The 14958-nt window shown below is 44.2% G+C and overlaps 8 non-coding genes across 8 annotated transcripts; all 8 read right to left on the reverse strand.

The window, feature by feature from the left end:
- Nucleotides 1-1212: 1212 nt before the first annotated feature.
- On the reverse strand, nucleotides 1213-1294 carry TRNAL-UAG (transfer RNA leucine (anticodon UAG)). Its single transcript has one exon. It is a non-coding gene; the product is annotated as a tRNA-Leu (tRNA).
- Nucleotides 1295-2165: 871 nt separating this feature from the next.
- On the reverse strand, nucleotides 2166-2247 carry TRNAL-AAG (transfer RNA leucine (anticodon AAG)). Its single transcript has one exon. It is a non-coding gene; the product is annotated as a tRNA-Leu (tRNA).
- Nucleotides 2248-2820: 573 nt separating this feature from the next.
- TRNAL-UAG (transfer RNA leucine (anticodon UAG)) lies at nucleotides 2821-2902 on the reverse strand. Its single transcript has one exon. It is a non-coding gene; the product is annotated as a tRNA-Leu (tRNA).
- Nucleotides 2903-4441: 1539 nt separating this feature from the next.
- On the reverse strand, nucleotides 4442-4523 carry TRNAL-UAG (transfer RNA leucine (anticodon UAG)). Its single transcript has one exon. It is a non-coding gene; the product is annotated as a tRNA-Leu (tRNA).
- Nucleotides 4524-5405: 882 nt separating this feature from the next.
- TRNAL-AAG (transfer RNA leucine (anticodon AAG)) lies at nucleotides 5406-5487 on the reverse strand. Its single transcript has one exon. It is a non-coding gene; the product is annotated as a tRNA-Leu (tRNA).
- A 574-nt stretch (nucleotides 5488-6061) lies between these two features.
- TRNAL-UAG (transfer RNA leucine (anticodon UAG)) lies at nucleotides 6062-6143 on the reverse strand. The gene has a single exon. It is a non-coding gene; the product is annotated as a tRNA-Leu (tRNA).
- Nucleotides 6144-13735: 7592 nt separating this feature from the next.
- On the reverse strand, nucleotides 13736-13817 carry TRNAL-UAG (transfer RNA leucine (anticodon UAG)). The gene has a single exon. It is a non-coding gene; the product is annotated as a tRNA-Leu (tRNA).
- Nucleotides 13818-14688: 871 nt separating this feature from the next.
- Nucleotides 14689-14769, reverse strand: TRNAL-AAG (transfer RNA leucine (anticodon AAG)). Its single transcript has one exon. It is a non-coding gene; the product is annotated as a tRNA-Leu (tRNA).
- Nucleotides 14770-14958: the final 189 nt, after the last annotated feature.

Consider the following 14958-nt stretch of genomic DNA (forward strand, 5'->3'; position numbering starts at 1 on the left):
TGCCATATGTGTGTAACATGTATGTAAGATATGTGCAACATGCATGTCATATGTGTGTCATATTAATGTAACATGTGTGTGACATGCATGGCATATGTGTGTAGCATGTATGTGATGTGTATGACATGTATGTTATATGTGTAACATGCATGTGACATGTGTGTAAAATTGTGTCTAAATGGTGTGTAACATGAGTGTGACATGTATGTAACATGCATGCAACATGTATATCATATGTATGTAACATTTGTGTAATATGTGTGAACTATGTGTGTAATATGTAAGTAGCACGTGTGTCACATGTGTGTAACATGTATGTCATATGTGTGTAGTGTGTGTAGCATGTATGTAATATGTGCACAACATGCATATTATATGTATGTATCATGTATCAAACAAAACATGCAATGATTGCAGCTTTTCTAATGCTGCTAAAGCAGAGAGGTAAGTGTTTTTTGAGATTCCAGTGAGTTGGGAAAGGAACTGCAGTAAATTGCAGGAGCAAGATCAGAGAAGCTTGAGCCCTAGAGGGTAGGGATTTTGTTAAAAGGAGTTTGGCAGCAGTGGGATTCGAACCCATGCCCCCAAAGAGACTGGAGCCTTAATCCAGGGCCTTAGACCGCTCGGCCATGCTACCCATAAAAATGAACACGTTATTGACTAAAATCGGGTGGGACATTCCATGCTCTGCATTCATTGCTTGAGCTGGAGGCCTCAGAACTCTAAACTACAAGTATTCACCACTTTATCCATTATAAAAGGTAGTTGAAGTTTCACGGAGATGGCCAAGATGCCACCTTATGTGTTTCAGTCCTCTTTCTGAGGCAGCAGGTGGTGGTCACTTTACACTTGAGAGTGGACTTTGGGTGCAGCATTCTGTGGCAAGTTCACTTGGCACTCTGCTGAAAAGTGTGCCAGCTTTTCATTAGTACTGCTTGTTTTTTGGTGTCCACACTTAAAGTGTTAATGTGGAATCTAGCTTACAGGAGAGGTAATCACATTCAGTTGGACTTGTTTTGTAACGTTGACAAGATTTCACTAGTCATCTCATCAGAAGTGTGCCCTTTTGGAAGACTTCTCAACCAAATCATGCAATTTCCTAATGCTGCTGTTCTGAGATTCCAGTGTGTTGAGCAAAGGAATGCCAGCAAAGTGCAGCAGAAACTTCAGAGACGCTTGAGCAATCAAGGATAGGCATTTGTTAAAAGAGCTTGGCAGCAGTGGGATTTGAACCCACGCCTCCAAAGAGACTGGAGCCTAAATCCAGCGCCTTAGACCGCTCGGCCATGCTACCTGTGAAAGTGCTCTTGCTAAGGACTAAAAAGAGGCACAACAGTCTACATTCCATGCTCTGCATTCATTGTTTGTATGTGACATGTACGTAACATGTATGTCATGTGTGTCATATGTATGTAACGTGTGTAACATGTATTTCATAAGTGTATGACATGTATGTAACATGCATTCAACATGTATGTCATATGTATGTATAATCTGTGTAATATGTGTGTAACACGTATGTAATATGTGTGATATGTATGCCATATGTGTATTGTGTGTCATATGTGTAACATGTGTGTACCATGCATGTCATATGCATGCCATATGTGTGTAACATGTATGTAAGATATGTGCAACATGCATGTCATATGTGTGTCATATTCATGTAACATGTGTGTGACATGCATGGCATATGTGTGTAGCATGTATGTGATGTGTATGACATGTATGTTATATGTGTGTAATATGTGTAACATGCATGTGACATGTGTGTAAAATTGTGTCTAAATGGTGTGTAACATGAGTGTGACATGTATGTAACATGCATGCAACATGTATATCATATGTATGTAACATTTGTGTAATATGTGTGAACTATGTGTGTAATATGTAAGTAGCACGTGTGTCACATGTGTGTAACATGTATGTCATATGTGTGTAGTGTGTGTAGCATGTATGCAATATGTGCACAACATGCATATTATATGTATGTATCATGTATCAAACAAAACATGCAATGATTGCAGCTTTTCTAATGCTGCTAAAGCAGAGAGGTAAGTGTTTTTTGAGATTCCAGTGAGTTGGGAAAGGAACTGCAGTAAATTGCAGGAGCAAGATCAGAGAAGCTTGAGCCCTAGAGGGTAGGGATTTTGTTAAAAGGAGTTTGGCAGCAGTGGGATTCGAACCCACGCCCCCAAAGAGACTGGAGCCTTAATCCAGCGCCTTAGACCGCTCGGCCATGCTACCCATAAAAATGAACACGTTATTGACTAAAATCGGGTGGGACATTCCATGCTCTGCATTCATTGCTTGAGCTGGAGGCCTCAGAACTCTAAACTACAAGTATTCACCACTTTATCCATTATAAAAGGTAGTTGAAGTTTCACGGAGATGGCCAAGATGCCACCTTATGTGTTTCAGTCCTCTTTCTGAGGCAGCAGGTGGTGGTCACTTTACACTTGAGAGTGGACTTTGGGTGCAGCATTCTGTGGCAAGTTCACTTGGCACTCTGCTGAAAAGTGTGCCAGCTTTTCATTAGTACTGCTTGTTTTTTGGTGTGCACACTTAAAGTGTTAATGTGGAATCTAGCTTACAGGAGAGGTAATCACGTTAGTTGGACTTGTTTTGTAACGTTGACAAGATTTCACTAGTCATCTCATCAGAAGTGTGCCCTTTTGGAAGACTTCTCAACCAAAGCATGCAATTTCCTAATGCTGCTGTTCTGAGATTCCAGTGTGTTGAGCAAGGAATGCCAGCAAAGTGCAGCAGAAACTTCAGAGACGCTTGAGCAATCAAGGATAGGTATTTGTTAAAAGAGCTTGGCAGCAGTGGGATTTGAACCCACGCCCCCAAAGAGACTGGAGCCTAAATCCAGCGCCTTAGACCGCTCGGCCATGCTACCTGTGAAAGTGCTCTTGCTAAGGACTAAAAAGAGGCATGACAGTCTACATTCCATGCTCTGCATTCATTGTTTGTATGTGACATGTACGTAACATGTATGTCATGTGTGTCATATGTATGTAACGTGTGTAACATGTATTTCATAAGTGTATGACATGTATGTAACATGCATTCAACATGTATGTCATATGTATGTATAATCTGTGTAATATGTGTGTAACACGTATGTAATATGTGTGATATGTATGCCATATGTGTATTGTGTGTCATATGTGTAACATGTATGTAACATGTGTGTACCATGCATGTCATATGCATGCCATATGTGTGTAACATGTATGTAAGATATGTGCAACATGCATGTCATATGTGTGTCATATTAATGTAACATGTGTGTGACATGCATGGCATATGTGTGTAGCATGTATGTGATGTGTATGACATGTATGTTATATGTGTGTAATATGTGTAACATGCATGTGACATGTGTGTAAAATTGTGTCTAAATGGTGTGTAACATGAGTGTGACATGTATGTAACATGCATGCAACATGTATATCATATGTATGTAACATTTGTGTAATATGTGTGAACTATGTGTGTAATATGTAAGTAGCACGTGTGTCACATGTGTGTAACATGTATGTCATATGTGTGTAGTGTGTGTAGCATGTATGTAATATGTGCACAACATGCATATTATATGTATGTATCATGTATCAAACAAAACATGCAATGATTGCAGCTTTTCTAATGCTGCTAAAGCAGAGAGGTAAGTGTTTTTTGAGATTCCAGTGAGTTGGGAAAGGAACTGCAGTAAATTGCAGGAGCAAGATCAGAGAAGCTTGAGCCCTAGAGGGTAGGGATTTTGTTAAAAGGAGTTTGGCAGCAGTGGGATTCGAACCCATGCCCCCAAAGAGACTGGAGCCTTAATCCAGGGCCTTAGACCGCTCGGCCATGCTACCCATAAAAAATGAACACGTTATTGACTAAAATCGGGTGGGACATTCCATGCTCTGCATTCATTGCTTGAGCTGGAGGCCTCAGAACTCTAAACTACAAGTATTCACCACTTTATCCATTATAAAAGGTAGTTAAAGTTTCACGGAGATGGCCAAGATGCCACCTTATGTGTTTCAGTCCTCTTTCTGAGGCAGCAGGTGGTGGTCACTTTACACTTGAGAGTGGACTTTGGGTGCAGCATTCTGTGGCAAGTTCACTTGGCACTCTGCTGAAAAGTGTGCCAGCTTTTCATTAGTACTGCTTGTTTTTTGGTGTCCACACTTAAAGTGTTAATGTGGAATCTAGCTTACAGGAGAGGTAATCACGTTCAGTTGGACTTGTTTTGTAACGTTGACAAGATTTCACTAGTCATCTCATCAAAAGTGTGCCCTTTTGGAAGACTTCTCAACCAAATCATGCAATTTCCTAATGCTGCTGTTCTGAGATTCCAGTGTGTTGAGCAAGGAATGCCAGCAAAGTGCAGCAGAAACTTCAGAGACGCTTGAGCAATCAAGGATAGGCATTTGTTAAAAGAGCTTGGCAGCAGTGGGATTTGAACCCACGCCTCCAAAGAGACTGGAGCCTAAATCCAGCGCCTTAGACCGCTCGGCCATGCTACCTGTGAAAGGGCTCTTGCTAAGGACTAAAAAGAGGCACAACAGTCTACATTCCATGCTCTGCATTCATTGTTTGTATGTGACATGTACGTAACATGTATGTCATGTGTGTCATATGTATGTAACGTGTGTAACATGTATTTCATAAGTGTATGACATGTATGTAACATGCATTCAACATGTATGTCATATGTATGTATAATCTGTGTAATATGTGTGTAACACGTATGTAATATGTGTGATATGTATGCCATATGTGTATTGTGTGTCATATGTGTAACATGTATGTAACATGTGTGTACCATGCATGTCATATGCATGCCATATGTGTGTAACATGTATGTAAGATATGTGCAACATGCATGTCATATGTGTGTCATATTAATGTAACATGTGTGTGACATGCATGGCATATGTGTGTAGCATGTATGTGATGTGTATGAAATGTATGTTATATGTGTGTAATATGTGTAACATGCATGTGACATGTGTGTAAAATTGTGTCTACATGGTGTGTAATATGAGTGTGACATGTATGTAACATGCATGCAACATGTATATCATATGTATGTAACATTTGTGTAATATGTGTGAACTATGTGTGTAATATGTAAGTAGCACGTGTGTCACATGTGTGTAACATGTATGTCATATGTGTGTAGTGTGTGTAGCATGTATGTAATATGTGCACAACATGCATATTATATGTATGTATCATGTATCAAACAAAACATGCAATGATTGCAGCTTTTCTAATGCTGCTAAAGCAGAGAGGTAAGTGTTTTTTGAGATTCCAGTGAGTTGGGAAAGGAACTGCAGTAAATTGCAGGAGCAAGATCAGAGAAGCTTGAGCCCTAGAGGGTAGGGATTTTGTTAAAAGGAGTTTGGCAGCAGTGGGATTCGAACCCATGCCCCCAAAGAGACTGGAGCCTTAATCCAGCGCCTTAGACCGCTCGGCCATGCTACCCATAAAAAATGAACACGTTATTGACTAAAATCGGGTGGGACATTCCATGCTCTGCATTCATTGCTTGAGCTGGAGGCCTCAGAACTCTAAACTACAAGTATTCACCACTTTATCCATTATAAAAGGTAGTTGAAGTTTCACGGAGATGGCCAAGATGCCACCTTATGTGTTTCAGTCCTCTTTCTGAGGCAGCAGGTGGTGGTCACTTTACACTTGAGAGTGGACTTTGGGTGCAGCATTCTGTGGCAAGTTCACTTGGCACTCTGCTGAAAAGTGTGCCAGCTTTTCATTAGTACTGCTTGTTTTTTGGTGTGCACACTTAAAGTGTTAATGTGGAATCTAGCTTACAGGAGAGGTAATCACGTTAGTTGGACTTGTTTTGTAACGTTGACAAGATTTCACTAGTCATCTCATCAGAAGTGTGCCCTTTTGGAAGACTTCTCAACCAAAGCATGCAATTTCCTAATGCTGCTGTTCTGAGATTCCAGTGTGTTGAGCAAGGAATGCCAGCAAAGTGCAGCAGAAACTTCAGAGACGCTTGAGCAATCAAGGATAGGCATTTGTTAAAAGAGCTTGGCAGCAGTGGGATTTGAACCCACGCCCCCAAAGAGACTGGAGCCTAAATCCAGCGCCTTAGACCGCTCGGCCATGCTACCTGTGAAAGTGCTCTTGCTAAGGACTAAAAAGAGGCATGACAGTCTACATTCCATGCTCTGCATTCATTGTTTGTATGTGACATGTACGTAACATGTATGTCATGTGTGTCATATGTATGTAACGTGTGTAACATGTATTTCATAAGTGTATGACATGTATGTAACATGCATTCAACATGTATGTCATATGTATGTATAATCTGTGTAATATGTGTGTAACACGTATGTAATATGTGTGATATGTATGCCATATGTGTATTGTGTGTCATATGTGTAACATGTATGTAACATGTGTGTACCATGCATGTCATATGCATGCCATATGTGTGTAACATGTATGTAAGATATGTGCAACATGCATGTCATATGTGTGTCATATTAATGTAACATGTGTGTGACATGCATGGCATATGTGTGTAGCATGTATGTGATGTGTATGACATGTATGTTATATGTGTGTAATATGTGTAACATGCATGTGACATGTGTGTAAAATTGTGTCTAAATGGTGTGTAACATGAGTGTGACATGTATGTAACATGCATGCAACATGTATATCATATGTATGTAACATTTGTGTAATATGTGTGAACTATGTGTGTAATATGTAAGTAGCACGTGTGTCACATGTGTGTAACATGTATGTCATATGTGTGTAGTGTGTGTAGCATGTATGTAATATGTGCACAACATGCATATTATATGTATGTATCATGTATCAAACAAAACATGCAATGATTGCAGCTTTTCTAATGCTGCTAAAGCAGAGAGGTAAGTGTTTTTTGAGATTCCAGTGAGTTGGGAAAGGAACTGCAGTAAATTGCAGGAGCAAGATCAGAGAAGCTTGAGCCCTAGAGGGTAGGGATTTTGTTAAAAGGAGTTTGGCAGCAGTGGGATTCGAACCCATGCCCCCAAAGAGACTGGAGCCTTAATCCAGGGCCTTAGACCGCTTGGCCATGCTACCCATAAAAAATGAACACGTTATTGACTAAAATCGGGTGGGACATTCCATGCTCTGCATTCATTGCTTGAGCTGGAGGCCTCAGAACTCTAAACTACAAGTATTCACCACTTTATCCATTATAAAAGGTAGTTAAAGTTTCACGGAGATGGCCAAGATGCCACCTTATGTGTTTCAGTCCTCTTTCTGAGGCAGCAGGTGGTGGTCACTTTACACTTGAGAGTGGACTTTGGGTGCAGCATTCTGTGGCAAGTTCACTTGGCACTCTGCTGAAAAGTGTGCCAGCTTTTCATTAGTACTGCTTGTTTTTTGGTGTCCACACTTAAAGTGTTAATGTGGAATCTAGCTTACAGGAGAGGTAATCACGTTCAGTTGGACTTGTTTTGTAACGTTGACAAGATTTCACTAGTCATCTCATCAAAAGTGTGCCCTTTTGGAAGACTTCTCAACCAAAGCATGCAATTTCCTAATGCTGCTGTTCTGAGATTCCAGTGTGTTGAGCAAAGGAATGCCAGCAAAGTGCAGCAGAAACTTCAGAGACGCTTGAGCAATCAAGGATAGGCATTTGTTAAAAGAGCTTGGCAGCGGGGGGGCGCATGCGCGGCGCACATGAGATAGGACGCACAGGCTGAGAGCTCCGTGAAGCGCGGAGACTACGAGCACTTCCCCGGGGCTTCCAGCACAGATTTTTGGCCCGATTTTACTCCGCACCCCCGGTGGAACACTCAGCGCATGCCGGGACCCAAACATCGCCGTAGCACACCGGCTCAGAAGTCCCTGACGACCTATTTGCTACGAGCGCGGGAACAGAGCATGATGGCTCAAGATGGCGCCCATGCTAAGCAGGCACAGACTCCTCCACGAGCGGCGGCGAACTCCCCAGCCCATTCCCTGGCGGAAAGTGAGTACTCCTTGCACTTAACTAAAGCTGATCTGGATGAGAGCCTTACAATGATGTATGACAAGCTTGCACAGAAATTTCAGTCGGAGCTGCACAAGTCTACCAATACTCTCTCTCTGGAGATTGCGGCCCTGGGCTCCCGAACGGATTTGCTAGAGACTAAGCACGACAAACTTTCTTTGGCTTGCACAGACCTTCGTAAAGACCACGAAGTTTTATCAGAAACGGTCTCTCAGCTCCAGGCGCACATTGAAATTTAGACAATAGGAACAGACGTAATAACCTTAGGGTACGGGGGGTCCCCGAGTCGGTGACGGACCTTTTGTCTACGGTCCAAAAGCTGTTCCACGTGTTGCTCCCGGAGGCTCCCCTTACGGCCTTTGCCTGCGACAGGATCCACAGGGCCCTGCGCCCCCCCCCGCCCCCTGACAAACCCCCAAGAGACATAGTCTTGTGCCTAAAGGACTTCCTGGTAAAAGAGGATGTGCTACGGGCCTCGAGGAACACCCCGAATCTCCGTTTGGAGAATGCACCCATACAGATATACCCGGATATTTCTCCAACCACGCTTGATAAACGTAGGAGAATGAAGGAGATCACCACAGTGCTACAGTCTGCAAGGATCCGCTACAGATGGGGATTCCCTTTCAAGTTGCAAGTCCCACATAATGGCACGACTTACACGGTGCTTACTCCCGCCGAGGGGAAGGAGCTTTTGGTCAAGTTGGGCCTTTTAGAAGCCGCTGCCTTGCCACGACTGCCATCAACCCCACGCCACTCCGCCATCTGGGCCACCCCTCCCCCAAGAAGGGACCGCCACACCTGATGTTATGTCAGACTTTTGGTTGCTTTTTACATGGCCTCTCCCGACATGCTAGATGCCGCTGACAGTCTCCGGCTTGGATGTCATTTCTCTGTTCCGCACACTGGCCTGCCCCCCTGTCTCCATTCCCGTTGAGCCCAGCGGGTTCCCCCAGGACTCCACTCTGCCCAAGACTCTGGACTGTTGGCGGGCTTTACCACCTGGATTCTTCCTTTGGGGGAAATGCTGCTGGACTGGCGGGTTTGGAGGTTTGGACCTCCTGGTCCTAGTTATTTTTTGTCTTTGGGTAGTGGGGAGCCTTTCTCCCCCCACCCCCCACAACTATGTAGTGCCACTTTTAGGCACGTTTTTCAGGTTTCTAAAGTACTTTCTTTTACTGGTTTTTCTGAGCTTTAGTTTTTGTTTTATTTTTTTCCCTACTGCCTTGATGCCATTTTTTTTTTATTATTATTTTTCTACTCATGATATTGGTTCTGCATTTTTAATGATTGTGAGCGATGCTGTTGCTGCTTTCCACTCTATTGCTGATGCTGCCTTCTCTGGTGTTTTGTGGTTGAATTTGTATGTGGGCGCCCATCTTGGACTGGTCTCCCCTTATCCTGTAAACTTTTTGCTATTGATGCCTCATGGGTCTTAAAATTATAACTCATAATGTCAAGGGATTTAATTCCCCCCAAAAGAGGAGGAAGGCTTTTAGATCTTACAAGTCCTTAGGTGCTGAGATCCTCCTTTTACAGGAGACTCACTTCTCTGCTAATAACCATCCCTCCTATTTTGACAAATCCTACAAACAGTGTTTTTATTCGACCTACGAGTCCAGGACCAGAGGGGCGGCCATATTTATAAAAAACACAGTATTGTTCCACGTTCAACAGTCTTATATTGACCCACATAGCAGGTTTGTTATAGTTCAGGGCTCTATACAGGGCAAGTCCCTGACCCTGGCCTCGGTGTATGCCCCTAACTCTGCACAGGCTACCTTTTTTAAGAGCTTTTTCCAAGTTCTGGAAAAATTTCATTCCTCCCATCTGTTTATAGGGGGGGATTTCAACCTAGTGGCCCATTCGAAGCTTGATAGGTCAAAGGACAGCCAGGCTAGTAATGCATTTCCCAGATCCCTCCTGACTGCACTGAAAGACCACCAGCTCTCCGATGTATGGAGGGCGCATAACATAGGCTCCCGGGAATATACGTTTTTCTCCCACCCCCACGACACCTACTCGCGTTTGGACTACATGTTTTGCACCCCCATTCTGCTGGCGAACTCTACCTCCTCTAACATACATATTTGCCCCTGGTCGGACCATAACGTTGTCTCTTGCGTTCTTTCCAATATAAGCCTTCCCTATGCTGACCGTTCCTGGCGCATTAATGACTCTCTCCTGACTGACTCTGTCATACGCGAGCAATTGTCCGAGCGACTGGCGGAATACTTTAGACTGAACGACATTGAGGACATTGCCCCCACTACCCTCTGGACAGCCCATAAGGCGGTTATGAGGGGACTCCTGATAGAGATCTCCACGACCAGGAAAAGACAGAAAGCGCTTGAGGCCCGACAGCTCACCTTAGATCTCCATAAACTCTACCATCAGCATAGCCACTCCCCTTCCCAGGATGTGTTACTCCAAATTAATGATAAACGTAGGACTCTAGATACTATCTTGTCTGAGCATGCTGAAAAATCCCTTAGATGGGCCAAGGCTCGATTTCTTTTAAACAGCAATGCTGCCTCTACGTCCTTTGCTAGGAAGCTCAAACAACACTCCCATCCCGCCCATGTGTACAGGTTAAGGAACAGGGATGGTAACCTTACCTCCCACCCTAAGGAGGTAATGCAAATTTTCACTTCCTTCTACCAACAGTTGTATGCGGCTCCTGGTTCCCCTCCCCGAATCCCTCCTCAGTCCTGGTTAGACCCTCTACGGCTCCCCTGCCTGTCCCCTGAGCAACTACTTATCCTTAATGCCCCTTGTACGACGGAGGAGGTGGCCTCGGTCATCTCTTCCCTCAAGCCGTGTAAAACCCCGGGTCCCGACGGTTTTTCGGCGACCTACTATAAGAAATTTGCGGATTCCCTACTCCCTAAACTGACCAAGCTCTATAACTTTATCTTGGGGGGGCAGCACTTTCCAGAGGAGATGCTCCAGGCTAGCCTGTCACTTATCCCAAAGCCGGGGAGGGACCTCGCCCAACCTCAAAATTTCAGACCCATTTCCGTTATCAACAATGATTTAAAAAATTTTGGGAGAATTTTAGCAGATCGCCTAGCCTCGATCATCACCTCACTTGTCTCTCCGGAACAAACGGGCTTTATACCCTCGAGACAAATTACTGATAATATCCGTCTGGCCTCTAATATCATCCAAGATGCGGACGCTGGCTCCTGCGGGGTCTTGATGCTCAGTTTGGATATAAATAAAGCCTTTGACAGCGTTCTCTGGTCATATTTGGAGGACGTCTTGACTAAATTTGGCTTTCAGGGGGAGTTTGTTCACGGCTTTAGGGCCTTGTACCATCGCCCCCACACGAGCGTTAGGATCCCGGGCGCTAGTTCTTCGTATTTCCCCTTGGGTCGAGGCACGAGGCAGGGGTGTCCCCTCTCTCCACTTTTATTTGCCCTGGCCATGGAGCCCCTGACGAGATCCATTTTGGATAACCCTAACATACGGGGTTATGTTAAGGGGGATCAGGAGTTCAAGGTTAGTCTCTACGCGGATGATGTTCTGCTGTTCTTGTCTGACCCCCTTGTCTCTTTGCCCAACCTGTTCACTTCCCTGTCCTCTTTTCAAAACATTTCAGGACTGGGCGTCAATCCGACTAAATGCTCGGCCATGCCTATTCATCTCCCCTCTCCCCTTTTGGAATCCCTTAAGGACTCCTACAAATTTACATGGAGTCACACCCACCTCCAATATTTAGGTATTAAACTTACCCCGACGCTCAAGCAGCTGTATTCCCTTAATTACCCTCAGGCCTTTTCATCCATTAAATCCCTCCTTCACCAATGGTCCACTTACCATATTTCATTTTTAGGGCGCATCCAAGCGGTAAAAATGTCCATCCTCCCGAAACTTCTATTTTTGTTTCGCTCCCTACCGATATATGTCCCCCGCTCCACACTTCAGGAAGTCCAGGGTCACTTACTTTCTTTCATCTGGCAAAAGAAAAAGCCCCGACTGAATCGTTCGCTATTGTATAGACCCAGGCACTTGGGCGGTCTGGGATGTCCGGACCTATGGAAATACTTCCTGGCCTCGCGACTGATACAGACTGCACAATGGCATATGGATCCAGCCCCAATCCCATGGTTGCGCTTTGAGTGGGCCTCAATCGCTCCATATTACCTCCCAGGGCTATTGTGGTCCAAAACTATATCCCATAAGGATGTCTCCCCTCTGAACGGCATAGTGGGTCAGGCCCTCTACCTCTGGGCCCTTTATGGGCAGAAGTTCCAACTATGCTCGGGGGTCCCCCTCCTGTCTTCGTTTATAGGGGAACCTGGGTTCCCCCCGGCCTTCCGTTCGGGGGCTTCCTTTAGTAGATGGACCGCACGAGGCCTTACACGACTGGACTCTTTATTACTGGACTCTAACTTTTGCTCCTTTGCATATTTGCAACAAACGCATGATCTAGATAGGTCAGCCCACTATCAGTTTCTCCAGATAAGACACTTTTACTCCACTCTATTCCAGAACCTGAGAGGGGCCGGGAAGACGATGTTTGAGGGGCTCTGCGGGATGGAGGCTAGAGAGAGGGGCACCATCTCAGCTTTATACAGTCACCTTAATGTGTTCAAAGTGACCCCTAAATCCGTGGCTATGTTGGGCTGGGAGGCGGAGGTGGCTCAGGAATTTTCTGTGGAGGATTGGGAGGTTATGGTTGACAATATGCACAAATGTACTCGCTCTGTGTCCGTTAAGGAATCAGCCCTCAAGCTTCATACCAGATGGTATTATTCCCCGGATCGTCTACATAGGATGTTTCCACTGGTATCGGCCTCCTGTTTTAGGGGATGTCAGGGTAGAGGCACACTCCTTCACACATTTTGGGAATGTAAAGCCCTGGAACATATCTGGGCCAAATCCTCTGTATTGGTTGAGAGGATCACTGGCGCCCCTGTTTCACTTTCATACCAGCTGTGTGTTCTCTACGCTGATATCCTGGGAGTCCCCCGTCCGCAACAGAGGCTGATTCATACTCTTTTTAGCGCCATTCACTGGGCGATAGCTTTGCACTGGAAGAGCCCCGTGGTACCTTGGTCTCAGGTTATTCGCCGCATGGAGTCCATTAGACTAATGGAGCGCATCCACCACACTCTCCTGGACTCCATGCCAGTTTTTGATAGGAAGTGGAGCAGTTGGACGGCCCTCCTCCTTACTTCCAGGCTGGAGGACCCATGACCCGTTTGGGTGTTGGGCCTCGGGGCTGTTTTGTGGGCGGAGGGGGTTCACACTCGCTCTGGGGGTGGGGCTGGCGGGATACTGGTCTTAGAGCTTACATGTAACAGCTGACATCATGACCTGTTTGAATTCCTAGACTAGAGCATCTAAGGCAGTCTATATTTTCTTGGTTTTTCTTTTCTTTTCTCCTGTTGGGTTTTCTTCTTCTTTGGTTCTTCTCATGTTGGTTGTTTTATGACCCTATTAGCTCCCAGAGATACCTCCTGGAGGTCTGTTTGCGGAAGCCGCTGCACTCCACTTGGCCTGCAGTGCTCCCTTTCTTTTTTCTGTAATAACATTTTGCTGCCTGTTGGATGAGTAAACTAGGATGTTCCTTTGTTAGGTCACCTATTGCAGTATATCTATGGACATTGTATCCATTAACATTATGTTTCTATCTGGTATTCTCTGTGACAAATTGCCTGTACTTTTGCAATAAAAACGTTTGAAAACAAAAAAAGAGCTTGGCAGCAGTGGGATTTGAACCCACGCCTCCAAAGAGACTGGAGCCTAAATCCAGCGCCTTAGACCGCTCGGCCATGCTACCTGTGAAAGTGCTCTTGCTAAGGACTAAAAAGAGGCATGACAGTCTACATTCCATGTTCTGCATTCATTGTTTGTATGTGACATGTACGTAACATGTATGTCATGTGTGTCATATGTATGTAACGTGTGTAACATGTATTTCATAAGTGTATGACATGTATGTAACATGTATGTCATATGTATGTATAATCTGTGTAATATGTGTGTAACACGTATGTAATATGTGTGATATGTATGCCATATGTGTATTGTGTGTCATATGTGTAACATGTATGTAACATGTGTGTACCATGCATGTCATATGCATGCCATATGTGTGTAACATGTATGTAAGATATGTGCAACATGCATGTCATATGTGTGTCATATTAATGTAACATGTGTGTGACATGCATGGCATATGTGTGTAGCATGTATGTGATGTGTATGACATGTATGTTATATGTGTGTAATATGTGTAACATGCATGTGACATGTGTGTAAAATTGTGTCTACATGGTGTGTAACATGAGTGTGACATGTATGTAACATGCATGCAACATGTATATCATATGTATGTAACATTTGTGTAATATGTGTGAACTATGTGTGTAATATGTAAGTAGCACGTGTGTCACATGTGTGTAACATGTATGTCATATGTGTGTAGTGTGTGTAGCATGTATGTAATATGTGCACAACATGCATATTATATGTATGTATCATGTATCAAACAAAACATGCAATGATTGCAGCTTTTCTAATGCTGCTAAAGCAGAGAGGTAAGTGTTTTTTGAGATTCCAGTGAGTTGGGAAAGGAACTGCAGTAAATTGCAGGAGCAAGATCAGAGAAGCTTGAGCCCTAGAGGGTAGGGATTTTGTTAAAATGAGTTTGGCAGCAGTGGGATTCGAACCCATGCCCCAAAGAGACTGGAGCCTTAATCCAGCGCCTTAGACCGCTCGGCCATGCTACCCATAAAAAATGAACACGTTATTGACTAAAATCAGGTGGGACATTCCATGCTCTGCATTCATTGCTTGAGCTGGAGGCCTCAGAACTCTAAACTACAAGTATTCACCACTTTATCCATTATAAAAGGTAGTTGAAGTTTCACGGAGATGGCCAAGATGCCACCTTATGTGTTTCAGTCCTCTTTCTGAGG

Source organism: Lithobates pipiens, unplaced genomic scaffold (genome assembly GCF_037356315.1).
Source record: "Lithobates pipiens isolate NorthernLeopardFrog02 unplaced genomic scaffold, aLitPip1_a1.2 Scaffold_28, whole genome shotgun sequence".
NCBI classification, from domain to species: Eukaryota; Metazoa; Chordata; class Amphibia; order Anura; family Ranidae; genus Lithobates; species Lithobates pipiens.